Source organism: Elephas maximus, chromosome 6, assembly GCF_024166365.1.
Source record: "Elephas maximus indicus isolate mEleMax1 chromosome 6, mEleMax1 primary haplotype, whole genome shotgun sequence".
Classification (NCBI taxonomy): domain Eukaryota; kingdom Metazoa; phylum Chordata; class Mammalia; order Proboscidea; family Elephantidae; genus Elephas; species Elephas maximus.
In genome coordinates, this window is record NC_064824.1 from 137128513 (window position 1) to 137151587 (window position 23075).

The window sequence follows — 23075 nt, forward strand, 5'->3', positions numbered from 1 at the left end:
CCCCTTAGCGGAGTTGGGGGCGGTGAGAGGGATTGGTTCTAAGGCCTGAACCTCCTTTTTTTGTAAAGGAATGTGATTTTTCTTTATTTTTAAAAACAATTTATTTGGGGAAAATATACACAGCAAAGCATACACCAATTCAACAGTTTCTACACATACAATTCAGTGACCTTGATTCCGTTCTTCCAGGAGTACAACTATCCTCGCTGTCCCTTTCCAGGTTATTCCTCCCCCATTAACACAAACCCACTGCCCCCTAAGCTTCTCATCTAACCTTTCTGAATCGCTGTTGTCGATTTGGTTACGGATAGATAATTCTTTGAAAGAATATAATGCTTGAGGCAGACATTCTTTACTAATTACGCTAAACTGTTATTTGATGAGGAGCTATGGTGGAGCGGTGGTTAAGTGCTCGGCTGCTAACCAAAAGGTTGATGGATCAAACCCACCAGCTGCTCCACAGGAGAAAGTTGTGGCAGTCTGCTTCCGTAAACATCACAGCTTGGGAAGGCCTATTGGGCAGTTCTGCTCCATCCTGTAGGGTTGACATGAGTTGGAATCCACTCAGCGGCAGTGGATTTGGATTTTTGGTTTATTGTTTGGTGGCAGACCCCTTTTGTAACTCTGGGACATTGTTGTGGCTCTTTTCCCCTACCCGTTGTTAACTGGCAGGAGGTGGCACATTGGGCTTCCCAGCCCACATAGCAAGAAAGCTGAGCGCCTTCGGGCAGGAGGCTTGCTGGGAGTGGGGCACCTCCGGGCACTTGTCAGCCAAGCTAAAGAGCTTTGTAACACTTGCCTGAGCAGGGTGGAGGCTGGGCCAGCCCGAGAGACCTGCAGGCACAGCAGAGAAGAGGGTGTTCACATTGAAGCGGTGTATACTGAGTCATCCCGGCTTCTGAATTACAAGCTGGCACTTCCCCAATAAACCCCATAACCGTGAGTATGGTCTGTGAACTCTGTGTGGCCATTGCAATGAATTATCAAACCCAGCGGAGAAGTAGAGAGTGCCGTGGGAGGACGGCTAGTGCCAGAATTAGTAAAAGGGTTGGCGGGAGGAGACATGCCTGATCTCTGCTTCATAGCATTCGGCCTTGGGCTGTTGATCTTCATTCTTTTCTCCCCTTGTGAAGTCAGAGGAGGATGTCAGACTCGCCCGCGTGCCATTTTTACAGACACTTAAGAAATTAAACAAATTGTTTGATTATTAAAGGAGTCACAAAATGGTTACATCCCAGAAGGAAAGAGGTGGTGATGAAGAGATGGAGATTTTAAAGTTCAGACAGTGTCATCGAAGGGATCTCCTGAAATAGAGAGCTTCCTTCTGGGCAGTTGAGCTTCGGCTCATCTTTGCGTGCTGTGATGGGCGGTGCTGGGGGGAAGGAGGGGCTCCCCATTTTCTCTGAGTCACCACCAGCCGTTTTTCTTCTTATGTGTTAGCTGTCCATTCAGCCTGACAGTTAGAGCTTTTGCCCTTTTACAGTCTTATCAATATAAAAACCCTCTTGTGGGTGTATTTGTGTTTTCAGTTTCCCAAATTTAATTTTTCTGAGACCCCTTTCTTGTCAACCCTTTCTGGATCATTTTGTGTTAGCTTTAGGGAACATTGGTGGCACAGTGTTTAAGCACTCGGCTGCTAACCGAAAGGTCTGTGGTTCAGACTCACCAGCCGCTCCGTGTGAGAAAGATGTGGTGGTCTGCTTCTGTAAAACCTTGGTGGGAACCCCAGGGGGCAGTTCTACACCATCTTATAGGGTCGCTGTGAGTCAGAGTCGACTGGGATGCCAACTGGTTGTGTTAGCTTTATTTCACATGCATAGTGTATAAGTGGTTATTTTCACTGGGTGAAAACCTCTTTTTCTAGACCTTTCATGTTTGATGTAGTTGCGGGTACATATGGCTGCTGTCTTATCCCTGCCCGATGATCCTTTCTTCCTTGATGATTCGGAAGTTACAGCAAGTACTGCTGGTGGTCCTAGTCTACTTGTTCCCCGCAAATTAAAAGGAAAACATTTAGACTGAAGTTATTTCACCGGAGTTGGGGGTGAAGTACAGTATTCACGGGCTGCTTCTCCCCAGGCAAGATGGGAATTTCAGCGGAATTTACTTGTCCCATCACTCCTCTTCCCAGTGTCCATGGGGCAGGTTCTGATGGAAAGGTTTTAATTTCGTGTGGTTGAACCTGCCAATCACCTTATACCTTATTTGTTGCTTAGGAAATGATTCCTTTAAATATCTAATTAGTTTTTTTTTCCCCCAGTATTTTTTGTTTGTGTCATTTTTTATTTTGCTTTTTTCCATTTGTCATTGAGTTGGCTCTGACTCATGGTGACCCCACATGTGTCAGGGTAGAACGGCACTCCGTAGGGTTTTCAGTGGCTGATTTTTCAGTAGATAGGCAGGCCTTTCCTCCGAGGCACCTGTGGGTGGACCTGTACCGCCAACCTTGCAGTTAGCAGCGGAGCAGTTTACACCACCCAGGGACTCCTTTGATTTTGTATGTTTTGCTTTAATCTGTAGGTGACTTTGGGGTGTGGTGAGAATCGGGTCTAATTCCCAATTCTTGTGCTTAGAGTCCTATCTCTGTAATTTTGAGGTTGCATAGTATATCATTATGTGCACCAGTGAGTTTTTGTGAGATTCACAGTCACTTGACTTCTCCCTTGTGTCCCCAGCACCAAGGGGAAGTGACTTTAGGACCCCTATTGCTACCTGGAACGCCTGGTCTCCCCGCTCATTCATCCCTGCTCATTCACTGATATGCTGAGCAAACTTTCCCAGAGTGCCTTCAACACGCAGGACACGGGTCAGCTCATGGTCTTTGCCCATTTCCGAGAGCTGAAAACCCCCATCTGATTGGGTTTCTTCTTGCCGTGCAGACTTCCGATGGCATCCTGGTTTCACAGAATAAATCTGAATTTTTCAGCCTGGCACACCAGATCTGGCAAGCTGGCCTTGGACGTTTCATTTCCAGCCCTCCCCTTCCCTACATCCTCCAAGCTGGACCCTAGAGCACCGTGTTTGTCCCCTATGTGGTGCCGTGTAGGTCCCTCCCCTTGAGTGGTAAGCAGCCAGTAGATATCTGTTGGGTGAATGAATGAATGAATTTTATCGATGAGACTAAGACCCGGTCTCCCTCCAGCACTGTCCATTAAGTGCCTCACCTGGGGAGGCTGCCCCAAGCCCCCTTCAAAGCTCAAGCTTCAGTGTCAGTCCTCATTCTACCAGGTCATTTCCATGTGACTCAGGCCAGTGTCTTGCCCTCTCAGCCCTGGTTCTTCCTCTGTTGATGAATGAGTGAATGGCTTTGTTCCTTCAGCAGTGGCCCTTCATTGGGGAAGGCTGTGCAGATGGAGCACTTGGAAGAAGGCCACTGCAGAAAAGAGTGATGGAAAGAGCGACCCTCCAGCTTGGGACCCCCAGTCCCACCCCCTTCATTCTTAAAGTGCTTCTGTGTCAGCCTCAGCTGCATTGGTTCCAACCAAAATACGGGTACCCTCTGACTTGCGATGGGGCTCTGTTACTACAACTCTGTCATAAGTCTAATACCTCTTTTTTGTTGTTGTTGTTAGTTTTCATTATTATTGCCTTTTATTATCGATGTCTTTATAAATCTGATCTTTATTTGTCTTTGGGGGTTGGAAACGTTATATATAACCTTACAGATGTGATGACATCAGCAAATTATACGCTGCAAAAAAACAAATGTAGAAACCAAGAGGGACACACTGGATCTGTGGATCACAAAGTTGATTAAAAACAAATTACCTGGGGGTGCTTGCTACATAATAATAGTAATAACAAGCACTTTTTAAGCCTTACTTTGTACCAGGCATTGTTCTAGGCATCTTAAATATATTTCTCATTTACTCCTCTCTGTGACATAGGCCATGAGTCAGAACAGACTTGGTGGCCATGGTTTGGTTTTTTTGTTTGTTGTTGTGACAGAGATTGTGGTTATTATTACCCTTCGACAGATGAGGCAGAGGAAAGTTAAGTGTCTTTCCTGAGATCACACAAATATTAAGGGAAAGAACAGATAATCCCCAGAGTTTGTGTCTTGATATTGTATTGTAAACCCGAAAACAAAACCCATTGCTGTTGAGTCGATTCTGATTTATAGTGACCCCACAGGGTTTCCAAGGCTGTAAATCTCTGGGGAAGCAGACTGCCACACCTTTCTCCCAAGGAGCCTCTGGTAGTTTCGAGCCACTGACCTTTTGGTTAGCAGTCAATCCCTTTAACCACTATGCCGCCACGGCTGCTACGATATTGCCTTATATTCTTCATACGCTAGTCTCCTGTTAAAATGCAGATTTCCAGGCCCACCCTTCTAATAAGTCTGGAGTGACATCTAGAGGTCTGCACTTTTGACAATAGCCTAAATGGTTCTGCTGCAGGGTAGGCAGTATCTCTGGGATCAGAGGAAGCCTGGGACCCACAGGCACTCAGGTGCCCAGGGCTCCTCGAGCAGCGGTTCTGATGAACTCGTCTGGCCCCATCAAGACTGGCTTGCGAATGGGGCAGGGCTGAGCACGAACAGTCTTCACTAGGGCTGGGGAGGAGGAAGCTAACAACACCTCCTTCCTTATGCTCTTCAGCAGGCGGGTGCTCTGAGCTGAGAAGTCGTGGTAGCACATGTCTACCGGGCAGGAGTCATTGTCTGAAAAACAATAGTATTTGAAAAACTTTTTACTGAAAAACAAAATTCTGTATGATACCGTAATGGTGGACACAGAGCATTACGCATTTGTCCAAACCCATAGGACCGTACAACACAAAGAGTGAACTCTGTGTAAGCTGCGGACTTCGGTGAATGACAGTGTATCAGTGTTGCACCACCAGCTGTAAACGGTGAATGACAGTGTATCAGTGTTGCACCACCAGCTGTAAAGGTACCACAGGATACAAGATGTTACTACCAGAGGCGACTGTGAAGGGAAGAGGGAAATACGTGGCAACTTTGTACTTTGCACAATTTCTCTGTGAATATAAAATTGCTCTAAAAAATAAAATCTATAAAGTATCTTGAAAAAAAAATTACATGCTGCAAAATTGTATGTAGTAGTAGATATTACTAACCTTAAGATGTTAAAAAAAAAATCTTGTGTGTGGTCTGTCATAGCTTGAGTTCATTGCAAGTTGGGGAGTACCTGTAGTTGTGAACATGGGTGCTGAGGACTGGACTGACTTCAGGGAGGTCTTGCAATCGGCTGCTGACCTGAAGGTTGATGGTTCGAACTCACCTAGCAGCAGCACGGAAGAAAGTCCTGGCAATCAGCTTCTGTTAAGATTGTAGCCAAGAAAACCCTATGGCTCAGTTCTGCTGTGCACACACGGAGTGGTCATGAGCAGAGTGGACTCACCAGCTACTGGCTTGGTGTTTTTTGTTTTGTTTTGTTTTATAACATCTCTGAACCTCTCCCTGTGTCAGAATCACCTGTGAGGGTTTTAAAAAATTGCTCAGATTCCTCCCGTAGAGATTCAGTTAGCTCGGAAGTGGAGCCCAGGCACCTCTCGTTTTAAAAGCATCCTTGGTTACCCTGAAGCATAGTCGAGATAGAAAATGGCTGGTTTAGAGTTACACGTTGGAAATCTGTGTCTTGAAATTGTATCCTTCCTGAGATGGTGGTTTTTAAAAAACTTGCGGTGTCGTTAAATCTCTCCAGTGTGAGAATAATAAGTGCTCTCTGTAACAACACCAAATATCTCAGACATGTAGAAAGTGAAGAACGGGTCCTTCCGCGTCAGCGGACGGCCTGTGTCACGTGGGAGCCCGACAGCTTCCTTCCCCCAGGCGAGCCAGCCTTGAATTCCTGGGCTAATTCCACTTGGTTATGGTGGATTCTTCTGTTAACTTGGGTGGGTTAGGTTTCCATGCTCATGTCCACAAGTCAGATTTATGTACAGTTTTCTTTTTTGTTTATTAGCTTTGGGGATCAGGATTACTTTTTCCCTTGTGAAAGGAATCTGAGAGGATTTTTTTTTTTTTTTTTTCTTTAACTGCCTTCGACCTATCTTGGGGGGTAAGGCGGAGCTGGGTACCAGGGCGGAGTAGGAAGAAGTTAGGTGTGGTGGCTACAGTATATGTTGCCAGGTGCAAATTTCTTCATTAACTACACGAAGAAAACAAAATGGGCTAATATATCTGTTTCCAAATTTTTTTCTTCAATCTTAACGGAAACTCAGCACCTCTTAAACCATACTGCCCTCTTCCCCTGCCACCACCCTTGGAGACCACTAACCGACTCTGGTTTCTATGCTTTGGCCTCTTCTGAATATTTCACACAGTTGGGATCACGTACTATTTGTCCCGTTATGTCTGACTTATTTCACTCAGCCTAATGGTTTCAAGGTTGATCCATATGGTAGCCTATGGTATCAGGACTTCATTCCTCATTATAGCTGAATAATATTCCATTGTGTGTTGTTGTTGCTGGGTGCTATTGAGTTGGCTCCGACTCATAGCAACCCTGTGCACAACAGAACTAAACGCTGCCCGGTCCTGCGCCACCCTTACAATCATTATGCTTGAGCCCATTGTTGCAGCCACTGTGTCAGTCCACCTTGCTGAGGGTCTTCCTGTTTTCTGCTGACCCTGTACTCTGCCAAGCATGATGTCCTTCTCCAGAGTCTGATCCCTCCTGACAACGTGTCCAAAGTATGTAAGACACAGCCTCGCCATCCTTGCCTCTAAGGAGCATTCTGGTTGTACTCCCTCCAAAACAGATCTGTTCATCTTTCTGCCAGTCCATGGTATATTCAATATTCTTTGCCAGCACCACAATTGAAAGGCATCAATTCTTCGGTCTTCCTTATTCATTGTCCAGCTTTCACATGCAGATGACGGTACTGAAAATACCATGTCTTGGGTCAGGCGCACCTTAGTCTTCAAGTGACATCTTTGGTCTTCAACACTTTGAAGAGGTCCTTTGCAGCAGATTTACCCAATGCAACGCGTCTTTTGATTTCTTGACTGCTGCATCCATGGCTGTTGATTGTGGATCCAAGGAAAATGAAATCCTTGACAACTTCAATCTGTTCTCCATTAATCATGATGTTGCTCATTGGTCCAGTTGTGAGGATTTCTTTTTTCTTTATGTTGAGGTGCAATCCATACTGAAGGCTGTGGTCTTTGATCTTCATTAGTAAGTACTTCAAGTTCTCGTCACTTTCAGCAAGCAAGGTTGTGTCATCTGCATAACGCACATTGTTAGTGAATCTTCCTCCAATCCTGATGCCCTGTTCTTCTTCATGTAGTCCAGCTTCTCGGATTATTTGTTCAGCATACAGATTGAATAGGTATGGTGAAAGAATACAACCCTGACGCACACCTTTCCTGACTTTAAACCAATCAGTATCCCCTTGTTCTGTCCGAACAACTGCCTCTTGATCTGTGTAAAGGTTCCTCATGAGCACAATTAAGTGTTCTGGAATTCCCATTCTTCGCAACGTTATCCATAATTTCTTATGGTCCACACAGTCAAATGCCTTTGTATAGTCAGTAAAACACAGGTGGACATCCTTCTGGTATTCTCTGCTTTCAGCCAGGATCCATCTGACATCAGCAATGATATCCCTGGTTCCACGTCCTCTTCTGAAACCAGCCTGAATTTCTGGCAGGTCCCTGTTGATATACTGCAGCCGTTTTTGAATGATCTTCGGCAGAATTTTGCTTGTGTGTGATACTACTAATATTGTTCTATAATTTCCACGTTTGGTTGGATCGTCTCTCTTGGGAATAGGCATAAACGTGGATCTCTTCCAGTCATTTGGCCAGGAAGCTGTCTTCCATATTTCTTGGCATAGACGAGTGAGCACCTCCAATGCTGCATCTGTTTGTTGAAACATCTCAATTGATATTCCATCAATTCCTGGAGCCTTGTTTTTTGCCAAGGCCTTCAGAGCAGCTTGGACTTCTTCCTTCAGTACCGTCTGTTCCTGATCATATGCCACCTCTTGAAATGGTTGAACATCAACTAATTCTTTTTGGTATAATGACTCTGTGTATTCCTTCCATCTTCTTCTGATTCTTCCTGCGTCATTTAATATTTTCCCCATAGAATCCTTCACTATTGCACCTCGAGGCTTGAATTTTTTCTTCAGTTCTTTCAGCTTGAGAAACACCGAGCATGTTCTTCCCTTTTGGTTTTCCACTTCCAGCTCTTCGCACGTGTCATTATAATACTTTACTTTGTCTTCTTGAGCCACCCTTTGAAATCTTCTGTTCAGTTCTTTTACTTCATCAATTCTTCCTTTTGCTTTAGCTGCTGGACGCTCAAGAGCAAGTTTCAGAGTCTCCTCTGACATCCATCTTGGTCTTTTCTTTCTTTCCTGTCTTTTCAGTGACCTCTTGCTTTCTTCATGGATGATGTCCTTGATGTCATTCCACACAACTTGTCTAGTCTTCGGTCACCAGTGTTCAATGCATCAAATCTATTCTTGAGATGGTCTCTAAATTCAGGTGGGATATACTCGAGGTCATATTTTGGCTCTCGTGGACTTGCTCTGCTTTTCCTCAGTTTCAGGTTGTGGAAAGAGATGATGGAAAAGCTCAATATCATCAGTCAGAACAAGGCCGGGGGCCGACTGTGGAACAGACCACCAATGGCTCGTGTGCCAGTTCAAGCTGAAACTGAGGAAAATCAGAGCAAGTCCACGAGAGCCAGAATATGACCGTTGCGTGTGCACCATGTTTATCTGTGCATCTGTTGACGGGCACACGGGTTGGTTTAGCCTCCCTTTTTAAGCAGCATTTTCTTCGATTTTCGGTAAAGTTTGTGGTCGAACTTTTCCATTAGAGGTACAAAAACTACTTGTCGTGGATTGAATTGTGTCCCCCCAAAATATCTGCCAACTTGGCTAGGTCCTGAATCCCAGTACTGTGTGATTGTCTACCCTTTGTCACCTGATGTGATTTCCCTGTGCGTTGTAAATCCTATCGCTATGATGTAATGAGATAGATTAGCGGCAGTTCCATTGATGAGATCTACAAGATTAGATGGTGTCTTAAGCCAACCTCTTTCGAGAAGTAAAAGAGAGAAGCGAGCATAGAGACATGGGGACCTCACGCCACTGAGAAAGCAGCGCCGGGAGCAGAGCGTGTCCTTTGGACCTGAGGTTCCTGCGCTGAGATGCTCCCAGACCAAGGGAAGACTGATGACAAGGACCTTCCTTCAGAGCCGACAGAGGGAGCGAGCCTTTCCCTGGAGCCAGCGCCCTGAATTCAGACTTCTAGCCTACTGGACTGTTAAAGCCATCTATTTGTGGTGTTCCTGTTATAGCAGCACTAGATGACTAAGATGCTACTTATTGTAAAACTTAAAATTTATGGTGACTTCTTTCCGAGGCTGTTTTTCCTCATCCCATGTTTGCCTTGGCAGCTCATTTCTGAATCAACCATTTTAACAGAGGAGTCCCTTACGTGAAAGTGAGATCAGGTCTCCCCCCAGCTCCACTCCCAGAAAACCACTTCCCCTTTGCAAATGGTTCAGCGTTCAAGAGTAGATGTATTTAAAGTATGTTGTCATGAATAAAACATATAAAGCAAACATTGCTGTGAGATCTGAGGAAAGAAGCCTTCCAGCAGCTTGAGGAGATTCTGAAATCTCAGCTCCTGGTATATTTTTTGTAAATGGCTTAAGCACTGTTAAGGAGCCATGGTGGTGCAGTGGTTAAGTGCTCAGCTTTGAACCAAAAGGTTGGCAGTTCGAACCCACCAAGCCGCCCCTCGGGAGAAAGACCTGGCAATCTGCTCCCATAAAGATTACTGCCTTGGAAACTATATAGGGCAGTTCTGCTGTGTCCTGTAGGGTCTCCGTGGTCAGAATTGACTCAACAGCAGTGAGTTCAGCAATGACCAGGTGCTATCGTCGGTAGTTGTCACTGAGTCGATTCTGACTCACGGCGGTCCCATGTGTGCAAAGAACTGCTCCATAGAGTTTTTAGTGGCTGATTTTTCAGAAACAGGTTGCCAGGCCTTTCTTCTGAGGTGCTTCTGGGTAGACTTACACCTCCACCTTCCCGTCAAGCATGTTAACTGTACCACCTAGGGACTCCGAACTCCGTAACTGTGAGATGTATCCATATTGGCATTATTTTTCCGGTGGGGTCATTCCGAGTGCGATATTGGAGGCTACTTTTTTCATCCGGCAGTACGTGGTAAACAGTGTTCCGTGGCTACAGTGGTGTCCATCCACCCCCAGTGTAAGTTACAGTTCTGTCCTCTGGGGGAATTGTTTCCCTTCAGTTGACTTAAAGCACTAGTCACCCACTCCTGTGAGCCCCCAGCTTTAACGTTTCCCTTCAGTCTCACTCTTTTCGGCACCTCTGAGCAAAATACACAGCTTGACCTTGGCGAACCAGTTCCAGCGTTCAGTTCTGAAATGAAATCATCTAGGAGTTATTGAAGGCCTATTAGGTGGTAAAGGAACCCTGGTGGCGCAATGGTTAGGCACTCGGCCGCTAACTGAAAGTTCGGTGGTTTGAACCCACTGTAACCCAAAGCTGTAATCCATAAAGATTACAGCTTTGGAAACTCTATAGGGGAGTTCTACTTTGCTCTATAGGGTCACTGTGAGTCAGAACCGACTCAGCGGCAGTGGGTTTTTGTTGTGTGGGAGGCATCATCCTAAAGCAATTTGAGTTTGCCTGACAGAAAGACACCTTATGTGCATTCCTGACCAGCTACAGGCTTCCCAGAAGCCCCTTATCTCCTCCTGTAATTGGATTTTGGGGTGTCTCTGAGGTGGCACCACACATGGGGGGTGTGCAAGCTCAATGAATCTCAAAGGGCTTTTCTAGGTCTCATTTTGGTAGGTGTGGTTAGGAAAGTTCTCTGAGCCTTTCAGGGGGAATGTTTTCACTGATCTCAGTGGGTCACCTGGGGGCAGGGAAACCCTTTGTGATTTAGAGAGGCGTGAAGGTCTTGAACTTGGCACCCCTTTGCTCTTCCCTAAAGAGCTGCTTTGGGGATGGGTTGGGTGGGATGCAATGAGTTGCCTCTGACGCACAGCCCTTTGGCTACCAGTGATGTCCCCAACCCGACTCTCATTGTGCGAGGCTCACGGGAAGCATTTGGAAGCGTTCAGCTCTTGCCTCAGTAATGGGCTGGCCCTGCGAGCCTGGCGTGGCCCTTCCACACTGGGTGCATCCGTGAGACGGGGGCTCTGTTCCCTCTGCCAGGAGCAGCTCTGTGGAGACCTTGTGGGCGTTGACAGGCTTTCAGCTCAGAAAGAGCAAGGGATTCATTGCTGGGCAAAGCTTCTCCAACGAATCCTGCCTCCCCCCACCCCTCCGTGCCCTGTCTGTTCACCTGCTGATGTTGGGGTGCTTTTTGGCTGAGAGGTAAAGGGAGGAAAAGGAATTCGGTGAGTCCGTGCATTTGTACTGGGGCTATATGGGTCATGTTCAACTTGGGTGCGCCCTGCCCATCTGCAACATGCGGGATCTTATGGGGATATAGGTAGGATATATAATATGGGCTAATATATGGGATAACCCCAAACCAAACCCATTGCCGTCACGTTGATTCCAACTCATAGAGACCCTATAGGACAGAGTAGAATTGCCCCATAGGGTTTCCAAGGAGCATCTGACGGATTTAAACTGCTGACCTCTTGGTTAGCAGCCGTAGTACTTAAACACTGTGACACCAGGGTTTCCAATATATGGGATAAGATGGGGATAATAAAACCTATCCTGCGAATTCGAGGTGCAGGAGAAGTAGGCCAGGCATACATCTTGGCCCTGCCCCTTTGAGCAGGCTGAGCGCCACGTGAGGCGTTTGGGAGCTGGAAAAGTGAAGGTGGACGGCGAAACGAATTTCTCTGAATTATTTGGTTGTTGTCACTGGGTGCCATCACGTAGGTTCTGACTCAAAGAGACCCTATGCACGACAGAATGAAACACTAGCCGGTCCCGCACCATCTTTACAATCGTTGTTATGCTTGAGCCCATTGTTGCAGCCACTGTGTCAATCCACCTCATTGAGGGTCTTCCTCTTTTCTGCTGACCCTGTACTCTGCCAAGCATGATGTTGTTCTCCAGGGACCGATCCCTCCTGACAACATGTCCAAAGTAGGTAAGACGCAGTTCGCCATCCTTGCTTCTAAGGAGCATTCTGGTTGTACTTCTTCCAAGACAGATTTGTTCCTTCTTCTGGCACTCCGTGGTATATTCAATATTCTTCGCCAACACCACAATTCAAAGGTGTCAATTCTTCTTCGGCCTTCCTTATTCATTGTCCAGCTTTCACATGCATATGATGCAATTGAAAACACCATGGCTTGGGTCAGGCACACCTTAGTCTTCAGGGCGATGTCTTTGAATTAGTTGGTACAGGAATTGAATACTCCTGAGCCCTGGTGGGGCAGTGCTTAAGAGCTTGGCTACTAATCAAAAGGTCGGCAGTTTGAATCCACCAGCTACTCCTTGGAAACCCTATGGAGAAGTTCTGCCCTGTCCTGTAGGGTCGCTATGAGTCAGAGTCAACTCGAAGGCAACAGGTTTGGTTTTTGGTTTGGTTTCTGGAGTCAAGTGGTTTTGTCGAGCCCCTTGGGAGGCAGCGTTTTGGTGAATTGTTATTCTGAGATGTATCAGTCTACTATGCTGAGAATGACAACTTGAAGAGGAATGGTGTTGCATTTATCGTCAAAAAGAACGTTTCAAGATCTATCCTGAAGTACAATGCTGTCAGTGATAGGATAATATCCATACACCTACAAGGAAGACCAGTTAATACGACTATTATTCAAATTTACGCACCAACCACCAGGGCCAAAGATGAAGAAATAGAAGATTTTTATCAGCTGCTGCAGTCTGAAATTGATCAAACATGCAATCAAGATGCATTGATAATTACTGGCAACGGGAATGCGTAAGTTGGAAACAAAGAAGAAGGATCAGTAGTTGGAAAATATGGCCTTGGTGATAGAAACAACGCCGGAGATCAAATGATAGAATTTTGTAAGACCAACAACTTCTTCATTGCAAATACCTTCTTTCACCAACATAAACGGCGACTATACACATGAACTTCTCCAAACGGAACACACAGAAATCAAATTGCCTACATCTGTTGAAAGAGATGATGGAAAAGCTCAATATTATCAGTCAGAACAAGGCCAGGGGCCGACTGTGGAACAGACCAGCAATTGCTCCTATGCAAGTTCAAGCTGAAACTGAAGAAAATCAGAGCGAGTCCACGAGAGCCAAAATATGACCTTGAGTATATCCCACCTGAATTTAGAGACCATCTCAAGAATAGATTTGATGCGTTGAACACTAGTGACCGAAGACCAGATGAGTTGTGGAATGACATCAAGGACATCATCCATGAAGAAAGCAAGAAGTCACTGAAAAGACAGGAAAGAAAGAAAAGATCAAGGTGGATGTCAGAGGAGACTCTGAAACTTGCTCTTGAGCGTCCAGCAGCTAAAGCAAAAGGAAGAATTGATGAAGTAAAAGAACTGAACAGAAGATTTCAAAGGGCGTCTTGAGAAGACAAAGTAAAGCATTATAATGACATGTGCAAAGAGCTGGAGATGGAAAACCAAAAGGGAAGATCACGCTCGGCGTTTCTCAAGCTGAAAGAACTGAAGAAAAAATTCAAGCCTCGAGTTGCAATAGTGAAGGACTCTATGGGGAAAATACTAAATGACGCAGGAAGAATCAGAAGAAGATGGAAGGAATACACAGAGTCATTATACCAAAAAGAATTAGTCGATATTCAACCATTCCAAGAGGTGGCATATGATCAGGAACCGATGGTACTGAAGGAAGAAGTCCAAGCTGCTCTGAAGGCCTTGGTGAAAAACAAGGCTCCAGGAATTGATGGAATATCAATTGAGATGTTTCAACAAACAGATGCAGCGCTGGAGGTGCTCACTCATCTATGCCAAGAAATATGGAAGACAGCTTCCTGGCCAACTGACTGGAAGAGATCCATATTTATGCCTATTCCCAAGAAAGGCGATCCAACCGAATATGGAAATTATAGAACAATGTCATTAATATCACACACAAGCAAAATTTTGCTGAAGATCATTCAAAAATGGCTGCAGCAGTATATCGACAGGGAACTACCAGAAATTCAGGCTGGTTTCAGAAGAGGACATGGAACCAGGGATATCATTGCTGATGTCAGGTGGATCCTGGCTGAAAGCAGAGAATACCAGAAGGATGTTTACCTGTGTTTTATTGACTATGTAAAGGCATTGGACTGTGTGGATCATAACAAATTATGGATAACACTGTGAAGAATGGGAATTCCAGAACACTCAATTGTGCTCATGAGGAGCCTTTACATAGATCAAGAGGCAGTTGTTCAGAGAGAACAAGGGGATACTGATTGGTTTAAAGTCAGGAAAGGTGTGCGTCAGGGTTGTAGTCTTTCACCATACCTATTTAATCTGTATGCTGAACAAATAATCCGAGAAACTGGACTATATGAAGAAGAATGAGGCATCAGGATTGGAGGAAGACTCATTAACAACGTGCGTTATGCAGATGACACAACCTTGCTTGCTGAAAGTGAAGAGGACTTGAAGCACTTATTAATGAAGATCAAAGACCACAGCCTTCAGTATGGATTGCACAGAAAACAAAAATCCTCACAACTGGACCAATGAGCAACATCGTGATTAATGGAGAAAAGATTGAAGTTGTCAAAGATTTCATTTTCCTTAGATCCACAATCAACAGCCATGGAAGCAGCAGTCAAGAAATCAAAAGACGCATTGCATTGGGCAAATCTGCTGCAAAGGACCTCTTCAAAGTGTTGAAGAGCAAAGATGTCACCCTGAAGACTAACGTGCACCTGACCCAAGCCATGGTATTTTCAATCACATCATATGCATGTGAAATCTGGACAATGAATAAGGAAGACTGAAGAAGAGTTGACGCCTTTGAATTGTGGTGTTGGCGAAGAATATCGAATATACCATGACTGCCAAAAGAACGAACAAATCTGTCTTGGAAGAAGTGCGGCCAGAATGCTCCTTAGAGGGAAGGATGGCGAGACTGCATCTTACATACTTTAGATATGTTGTCAGGAGGGATCAGTCCCTGGAAAAGGACATCATGCTTGGCAGAGTGCAGGGTCAGCGAAAAAGAGGAAGACCCTCAGTGAGGTGGATTGGCACAGTGGCTGCAACAATGAGCTCAAGCATTACAACGATTGTAAGGATGGCGCAGGACTGGGCAGTGTTTCGTTCTGTTGTGCATAGGGTCGCTATGAGTCAGAACTGACTCAACGGCACCTAACAAGAGCAACATAGTATTCTTTGCCAACACCATGATTCCAAAGCGTGCATCACGTCTCTCTTACTTTTTTGTTGTCCAGTTTTCACTTGCATACAAGGTGATTGAAAATTGACTTTGATCAGGCACACCTAGTTAATAATAATGTATCGATATTAATTTGTTGTAACAAATGTATCATCCTAATGTAAGATTCTGATAATAGGCAAAACAGGCGTGGGGTGTGTGGGAACTCTGTGCTGTTTTCACAAGTTTTCTGTAAATCTAAATCTATTTTAAAATAAAAAGACTATTTACAAACAAAAAAGAATGGCCAAGAAGGGTGTGTGGGGAGGCCAGGGTTTCGTGGCGCAGGCCTGTGGCTGGGTGTGGGTGTGACCTCTGCCTTCTGTGTTTGTGTCATGGGGGCCGTCACTGTGGTGTCCTGGCCTCCGTGTCCTGCTGATGCCCACCAGCAATTCCAGGCCCTGGTCAGGGAGAGCAGGTCTCCACAAGGCGGGAGACTAGTGACCGCCCCTTTCTACAATGCAAGCGTGGAGGGCCACATTGTCTGGGTGGAGTCTTCCCTGAAGCTTCTCTCTGTCCCCGTCATCGCATTCATTGTTCTTTCCTGGACCAGACGTTCAGATGTGGGCCACTTTCCTGGAGGACAAGGGAGCTGCTTTCAAACACAAACCCAGGTCATCTCTGCCAGGCAATTGGAGAACCGGAGCAACGTGGACACAATGGGTGCCCTTTGTCAGTGCTCCGCAAACTTGGCATCCAGTGTCCCAGGCCCCCAGGAGCAGCAGGTGTCCGGCCCGCTAATCCCGTTAGTGACTCGGGCTGATGGTGGGAACCTGGGTGAGGTGTCTCTCCTGCAAGGATGGCTGGTTAAAGGTCCGTTGTACATGGCTGCGTTTTAGTGGCTGCCACTTGGATATTTTCTGTTGATAAAACTAGTCATGCCCAGCGCTGGGCCCAGTGAAAGAAACTCAGTGCACGCTCACACACACACACACACACACACACACACACTCCCTCAGCCACACACATACATACACACTCAAGCTGTCATAGCCACACACACTTATACATACGCACACAGTCACACATGTGCTCACACACACACACTCACACACCTGCTGTCAGTCACACACACATGCTTTCGGGCACACACCCTAAGTTCCACACATATACACTCACTCACACATACAGACATGCTCTCACACACACTGCACACACGTGCTCTCAGGCACACACCAGCGATTGCACGCATACACACACACATGCTCTCTCACACACACACCCTGTCAGACAGGGCCCCTGAACCTGAGTCTCTAGTCTTGGGTGAGAAGGCTTTCTATGGGACTCACCTTCAGGAGAGGATGTGGTCAGATGCTGATTTCCACTCTCAGATCTCACTGTGGGAGGGGTGGCCTGGGCACCTTGTTGTAGTTGGTGGGCTGGGGGGTGCATTTCTGACAAGCCCGGGTGGATGAACGGACGCTGCAGTCTGGGGCCACACTGAGCAGCCAGGGGCCCGGACGTTCTTTCATCGAGCCCCCGTAGGCCCAAGGACGCGCTGGGCCTGTCCCTACTCAGGTGTGGCCCTTGACAGTGCGGTGGGCTCTCTTCACCTAGTGAAGGCTGCATGTCTCCCGTATGTCTACACGGAATGTTTTTCTGTTCAGATAATGGCATAATTGAACCGTTGCCTCAGCCAAACAGGATGTGCTTCTGGGAACTCCCAGGTCCCAACAGTCGGTGGTTCTGGAGGTAGACACTCCCCAGCAATAGGGTGCTTCGAGGGCCTAGAGGTGAGCCCTGATTCTGTAGGTTCCTGACCTGGGGTTTCCATTGAAGGGAAGTGGGGAGTGGGGGAGGGTCATCATCTAGCCTGCGAGGAAACAGGTTTCCAGGTAAAGCTGAAGGCCTTTGAAGGGGTTTCTGAATTTGGGTAGGCAAGGAAGGAAAAGAGAACTTACCCTCGCACTTGGGTGCAAGTGTTTAACGCGTTTGGCTGCTAACTGAAAGCTTGGTGGTTCGAGTTCACCCAGAGGCACCTGGGAAGAAAAGGCTTGCTGATGTACCTCCAGAAAATCAGCCACTGAATGCCCCGTGGAGTGTGGTCTGCTCTGACACACACGGGACGCCATGAGCAGAAGTCGACTCCACGGCAGCTATTCCTGGTGGAGCTTTGGGGTCAGAGCTGGTCTGTATCTTTGCTGGGCAAGGTGAGCAGGACAGGAAGCAGAGATGCTTAAGAGAGTTGGCGGAGTTTTCTGAGGCCCATGAGGCACCAAGGGGCCAGGCCCTGTGGTCCGCAACTATCGAGTAGATACAAATATTTGAAAATATCGGGGATGAATAAAGCATCCCAAACAATGGAGACTTTGTATACCCACCACCCAGGCTGAGAAATGGAACTTGACCTTGAACTTTGAAGTTCCCTGGTGCCCTTACGGAATCCCGTTTCTCTTCCCCCACCCTGCCAAAATAAACAGCCGTCCCTATTCTGAATTTTGTGGTTGGAATTCCCTTGCTTTACATCGTTTTACCACATAGGGTTGTGTTTTCATGTTTCCGGCTTTTGTATAAATGGAGCCGTACAGTATGTGTGTGTGGCTGGCAAAGTCTAAGATGACCCCAGTGATGGCCACCTCCTGGTGTTCACATCTTTGGGTAATCCCCGCCGCCTAAGAGAATTCATCAAAGGTGATGGGATGTCACTCTGGTGATTAGGTTACATAAGATTATAACTTCCGTCTTGATAGCAGACTCTCTCCCTTGTTGGCTTTGATGAATAAGTTCGTATATGGAGGGGCCCACCTGGCAAGGAGCTGGGGGTGGCAGCAAGGAAGCAAGGCCCTCAGTCAAGAAAAAAAAAAAAGCTGGCCACAAAGAACTGATCCCTGCCAACAGTCATGTGAGCTTGGAACCCATCTTCCCCCAGTTGAGCCTTCAGATGAGACCCCAGCTCCAGCCTTGGTTATAGCCTTGCGAGAGACCCTGAAGTAGAGGGCCCAGCTCAGCCCCACTCAGGTTCTGGACCCATAGAAACTGTGAAGTAAGACTCTTGTGTTCTTTGTGGTTTACACAGCACTTGATAACGAATACTGTATTCTTTTAAAGTGTTTCTCGTTTGCCTAAACCTTAGGCTTTTGAAGTTCATCTGCATTGATAAGTATAGCTGTCTGTCGTTCATCTATTTTCACAACTGTGTGGCTTTCCATTGTATATCTTTCCACTCTTGAAGTACAGTAGGTTGTTTTCAAGGAGACTAGGGCTGCTAACCTGAAGGTTGGCATTTTGAACCCACCCAACAGTGCCATGGAAGGAAGCTCTGGCCATCTGCTTCCGTTACGATTACAGCCAAGAAAACCCTGTGGAGCAGTTCTACTCTGTAACACACGGGGTCACCATGAGTCAGCAGCAGACAACAACAGCAGGTTGTTTCCGGCCTTTCACTTTTACAGAAAGCACCTGGGCTGTGAGCATGTCATGTCCTCCAGCACAGCGTGCAAACGGTTATCTAGGGGGTGTGCCTAGGAACGGGGTGGGGTGTCCAGCTTCCCTTCCCACAAGCCATGTTCAGGTTTGCTCTGGCTTTTCCCTAGTCTTAACACGTCTCGAAATTGTCTGACTTCGCTGTTTTGGAGGGGCTTCTGATAAAGACCTGGTGACCTGCTTTCATTAAGATCACAGCCTAGAAAACGCTATGGGACAGGTATACTTCGTCGCATGTGGTCGTCATGAGTTGAAATCGACTCGATGGTACCCCACAATGACAGTGACGGGCTAAGATGATAGCTGATTTGTTTTTAGTTTGTATTTTCCTGATTACTCACCGTAAACTAATGTTTATTATCTATTCTGGTTTCTTCTTATGTGAAGAGTCTTTCATGTCTTTGCCCATTTTTCTCATCCATTTGTAGAAGTTCTTCAGATATTCCAGAAAACAAACCTTTCATAGTTATGAGCATTGAAGTATTGCCTCCCAGTTTGACGCTTGCCCCCATGGGCTTTTGGAATGAAGTCGGGCACATTCTGGCCTTTGTTTCCTGGTCTTTAGGAAACATACCTTCAAGAACTGCACCTGGGGAATAGGGCTCTGGTTTATCGATGTTATTTGACAGCGGCAGCCTTCCAAAGGTGGTCTGCTAGCTCTCAGTTCCTGTCTGTGGGTCACTCTCTAGTCGGGAGTGCTTTCCCATTCAAATAACTCACTTCAGTCTCTTACTCATTTTGGGAGAAATGAGTGAGTCAGCCTCGGACTTGGAGCTAAGGGTCCCGCCTCAGGCACATTTTCGGTGCGCGTTTTATTGTAAACTCTGTGCTTCTGAACACTACATTTGCTGGAGGTGATTGCTGCCCTGAAAAGGAATGCGGGGTTGGCAGGGGTCTGGGGTGAATTTGTCCAGCGTGTTCAAAACGAATGCATTCCTGGAGAAAGTTAAAATTAGAAAAAGCTGCCACACTTCCCGCCATTCAGTCGCGGCTGGCTGTGTTTGTTTGTATAAGAATTCTTCTGGTAACAATCTGTGGTCGGCTTTCTGGTGGAATGTGAGGTGAGGTCATGATTTTCGGGATGGAGGTGGTCCGTTTCCATGGCAATATTGGTTGTCGGACGGTGGCTTTGTTTCTGAATTCTTGCTTAATTGTACTGAAGTGGGGGGAAAAAAAACCCTTTTTGCAGTTAGCAAAAAAAAAAAAATTTTTTATTTCATTTTTTTTTTTTTTTTGGTATAATGGGAACTAAGTAAGGGGTCATTTGTTGGTGGTTCCCTGGTAGAATTCTCACCTTTTATGTGGGAGACCAGGGTTCGATTCCCAGCCATCGCACCTCATGTGCAGCCACCAGTTGTCTGTCAGCGGAGGCTTGTGTGTTGCTAGGATACTGAGCAGGTTTCAGTAGAGCTTCCAGGCTAAGACTAGGTAGAAATGCCTGGTGATCTACGTGAGAAAATCAGCCAGGGAAAATCCTGTGAAACACAACCGTCAGGTCCGTATCTATCATAGGGATGGTGCAGAGCTGGGTAGTGTTTTGTTCCATTGTGAATCGGGGGTCAACTTCCAGCAGCTACAACAATAACAGATGGGAACTAAATGCCACAGAGGACATGACTTGACAGTGAACTTTGTAAGGAGTGGACATTGGCCAGCATGTTGGGTCTGGCTGCCAGTCCTCCTCCTTTCTCCCCGGGAGGCCACAGCCCAGGCCTATTGCTCTCCATGAGGCTGGACTTCTTGGGAAGCCCGTCTGACTGGCACAGCCACGTCGGTGGCACATCTGTGGGATTACCAGAGTTAGCAAACAAAAACGCAGAACACCCAGGAACATTTCAGTATCTCCAACATCTTTGGGTGATGCAAATGTTTAAGCACTCAGCTACTAACCAAGAGGTTGGCGATACCAACCCACCCAGAGGCACCTCGCAAGAAAGTCCTGGAGATCTACTTCCAAAAGATTGCAGCCATTGAAAACCCCGCAGAGCACAGATCTACTCTGGAACACGGGGGAGTACCACGAGCTGGAGTCGACAGCAGCTGATTTGGTTTTTGGGGTGGTGCTTATGCTCACAATTACTCACCTTGTATGTGAAATTCACATCTCCCTGGGCATCTGGGTTTTATCTGGTGGCCCCCACCCCGTCAGCCATGAGAAGGGCATCACCTGCTCTGGCCCACTCGTGGCACCGTGGACATACCTGTGGCTTGGCCAGGCTGGCCCCGTCCGTGTGTGGCCACCTCCTACGTGCTGGGCCCTCTGCCGGCTGCGTTCACCTGAAGCCTGCGGCAGCACGGTCAGGCATCGCAGCGTGCCGGGGTCATGAAGAGTGGAGAGTCGAGGAGGGTTAACAGCCTGTCCAGTGGCGTGCAGCTCATAAACGGCAGAGTCAGGGTTTGAACTCGGTCTGAGTGACTCAGCACAGGAGAAATGTCACGGCATCTTCCCTAGAGAGCGCGAGTGCTCCTGGAAAACTCAGCCTGGGGACAGGTGGAGGCATGGCCAGCTCGCCGGCACTGGGCTGCCTGGAAGTGCTGTGGTGGGAAGGGTGCTGTTGGTGAGACGTGGGACCACCAGGTATATTAATTCCCCAGGGCTGTCATAACAAAATACTACAAACAAAACCAAACTCATGGCGACCCCATGTAAGTCAGAGTAGAACTGTGCTCCACAGGGTTTTCAGTGGCTGATTTTTCAGAATCAGATTGCCAGGGCTTTCTTCCAAGGCACCTCCGGGTGGACTTGAACCACCAACCTTTTGGTTAGCAGCCTAGCTCTTTATAACAGTACTGTTAATGGGGCACGTTACTGTGTGCCAGGTGCAGGCCTGGGGGCTGGGGTTGCCACAGTTAGCACGACAGATTGCTGCATTCGGGGCCAGGGCATTTAGTTCTTTAAAGATACCTATGATTTTTTTTTTTTTTTTTTTTATGATGATAGGTAAAGATACCTGTGATGATTCTTTAGGGGGATTCTGCAGCACTCAGGTGCATCTAATTCAGCTTGTCCACAGACTAGGGTTCGAGAGCCACTGAGCACACGTCGGACCCTTGGTGGTCCAGGAGCTGAGCATTCTGCTGATAAAGGTTGACGGTTGGAATCTACCCAGTGGCTCTGTGGGAGGAAAGACCTGGCAATCTGCTCCCATAAAGATGCCAGCCTTGGAAACCCTCTGAGGCAGTTCTGCTCTGTCCTGCAGGGTGGCAGTGAGTCGGAATCGACTTGACGGTAACGGGTTTTGCGTCTGCATCTTCATGCCTGTGTGTGGGTGCTCCAGAAGTCGTTCACTGAACAGAGTCATTGCATGCCTGCGGTGAGTTCCAGGTGGTTCCAGGTGCTCAAATGAACACGACTAAGTTCTTGCCTTTATGGAGAATTTACCCTAGTCGCAGAGACAAGAAATGAACAAATACTATACATAAAAGATTTCCTGGTGGCACTATGGTTAAGCGTCTGGCTGCTAACCAAAAGGTCAGCAGTTCGAATCCACCAGCCCCTCTTTGGAAACCCTATGGGGCAGTTCTACTCTGCCCTGTAGTAGGGTTGCTGTACGTCAGAGTCAAGTCAACGGCAACGGGTGTTTGGTTTGGGGTTTTTTTTTTTGCACGTAAAAAAATGTCAGGAGTGATCAGACTGTGAGGAAAAATGAAGCCAGGTGAGGGGAGGAAGAGTGAAGGGTGGGCTGTTTCTGATAGGGTGTGGGTGGGGGGGGTCAATAATGATCCTCAGAGATATCCACGTCCTAATCCCCGAACCTGAGAATGTTAGGTTATACGGCAAAGTAAGACTTCTCAGGTGTGATTAAGTTAAGGATTTTGAGATGGGGAGATTTATCCTGATTTACCAAAACAAACAAAAAAAACCCATTGCCATCGAGTCAATTCCGACTCATAGTGACCCTGTAGGACAGAGTAGAGCTGCCCCATAGAGTTTCCAAGGAGCGCCTGGTGGATTCGAACTGCCAGCCATTATGGTTAGCAGCTGTAGCACTTAACCACTACACCACTGCCATTTCCTGAATTACCAGGTGGGCCCTAAATATAACCACAGTGTCCTTGTAAGAGGGAGGTAGACTGAGATTTAGGAGGCATGGTAGCGCAGTGGTTAAGCTCTCAGCTGCTAACCGAAAGGTTGATGTTTCAAACCCACCAGCGGCTCCTGACGATCTGCTCCTGTAAAGACCACACTAGGAAGCCCTGTGGAGCAGTTCTACTCTGTCCTGTAAGTATGCTGTGAGTCAGAATCGACTCCATGGCACAGAACAGTGAGTACAGAGGAGGAGGCTGGCTGATGATGGAAGCAGAGATTAGAGTGATGTTCTATG

At 46.9% G+C, this 23075-nt stretch overlaps 1 protein-coding gene across 3 annotated transcripts in view; it reads left to right on the forward strand.

The window, feature by feature from the left end:
- SH3BP4 (SH3 domain binding protein 4) overlaps positions 1-23075 on the forward strand; it is a 122299-nt gene that overhangs the window by 13965 nt on the left and 85259 nt on the right. The window contains exon 2 of one of the 3 annotated variants that reach the window (XM_049888506.1): positions 21951-22064. The exons of the other annotated variants lie outside the window; for them this stretch is intronic. The gene's annotated coding sequence lies outside the window, so the exon portion shown is untranslated. The remainder of the gene's footprint in view (positions 1-21950; positions 22065-23075) is intronic. 3 annotated transcript variants of the gene reach the window in all.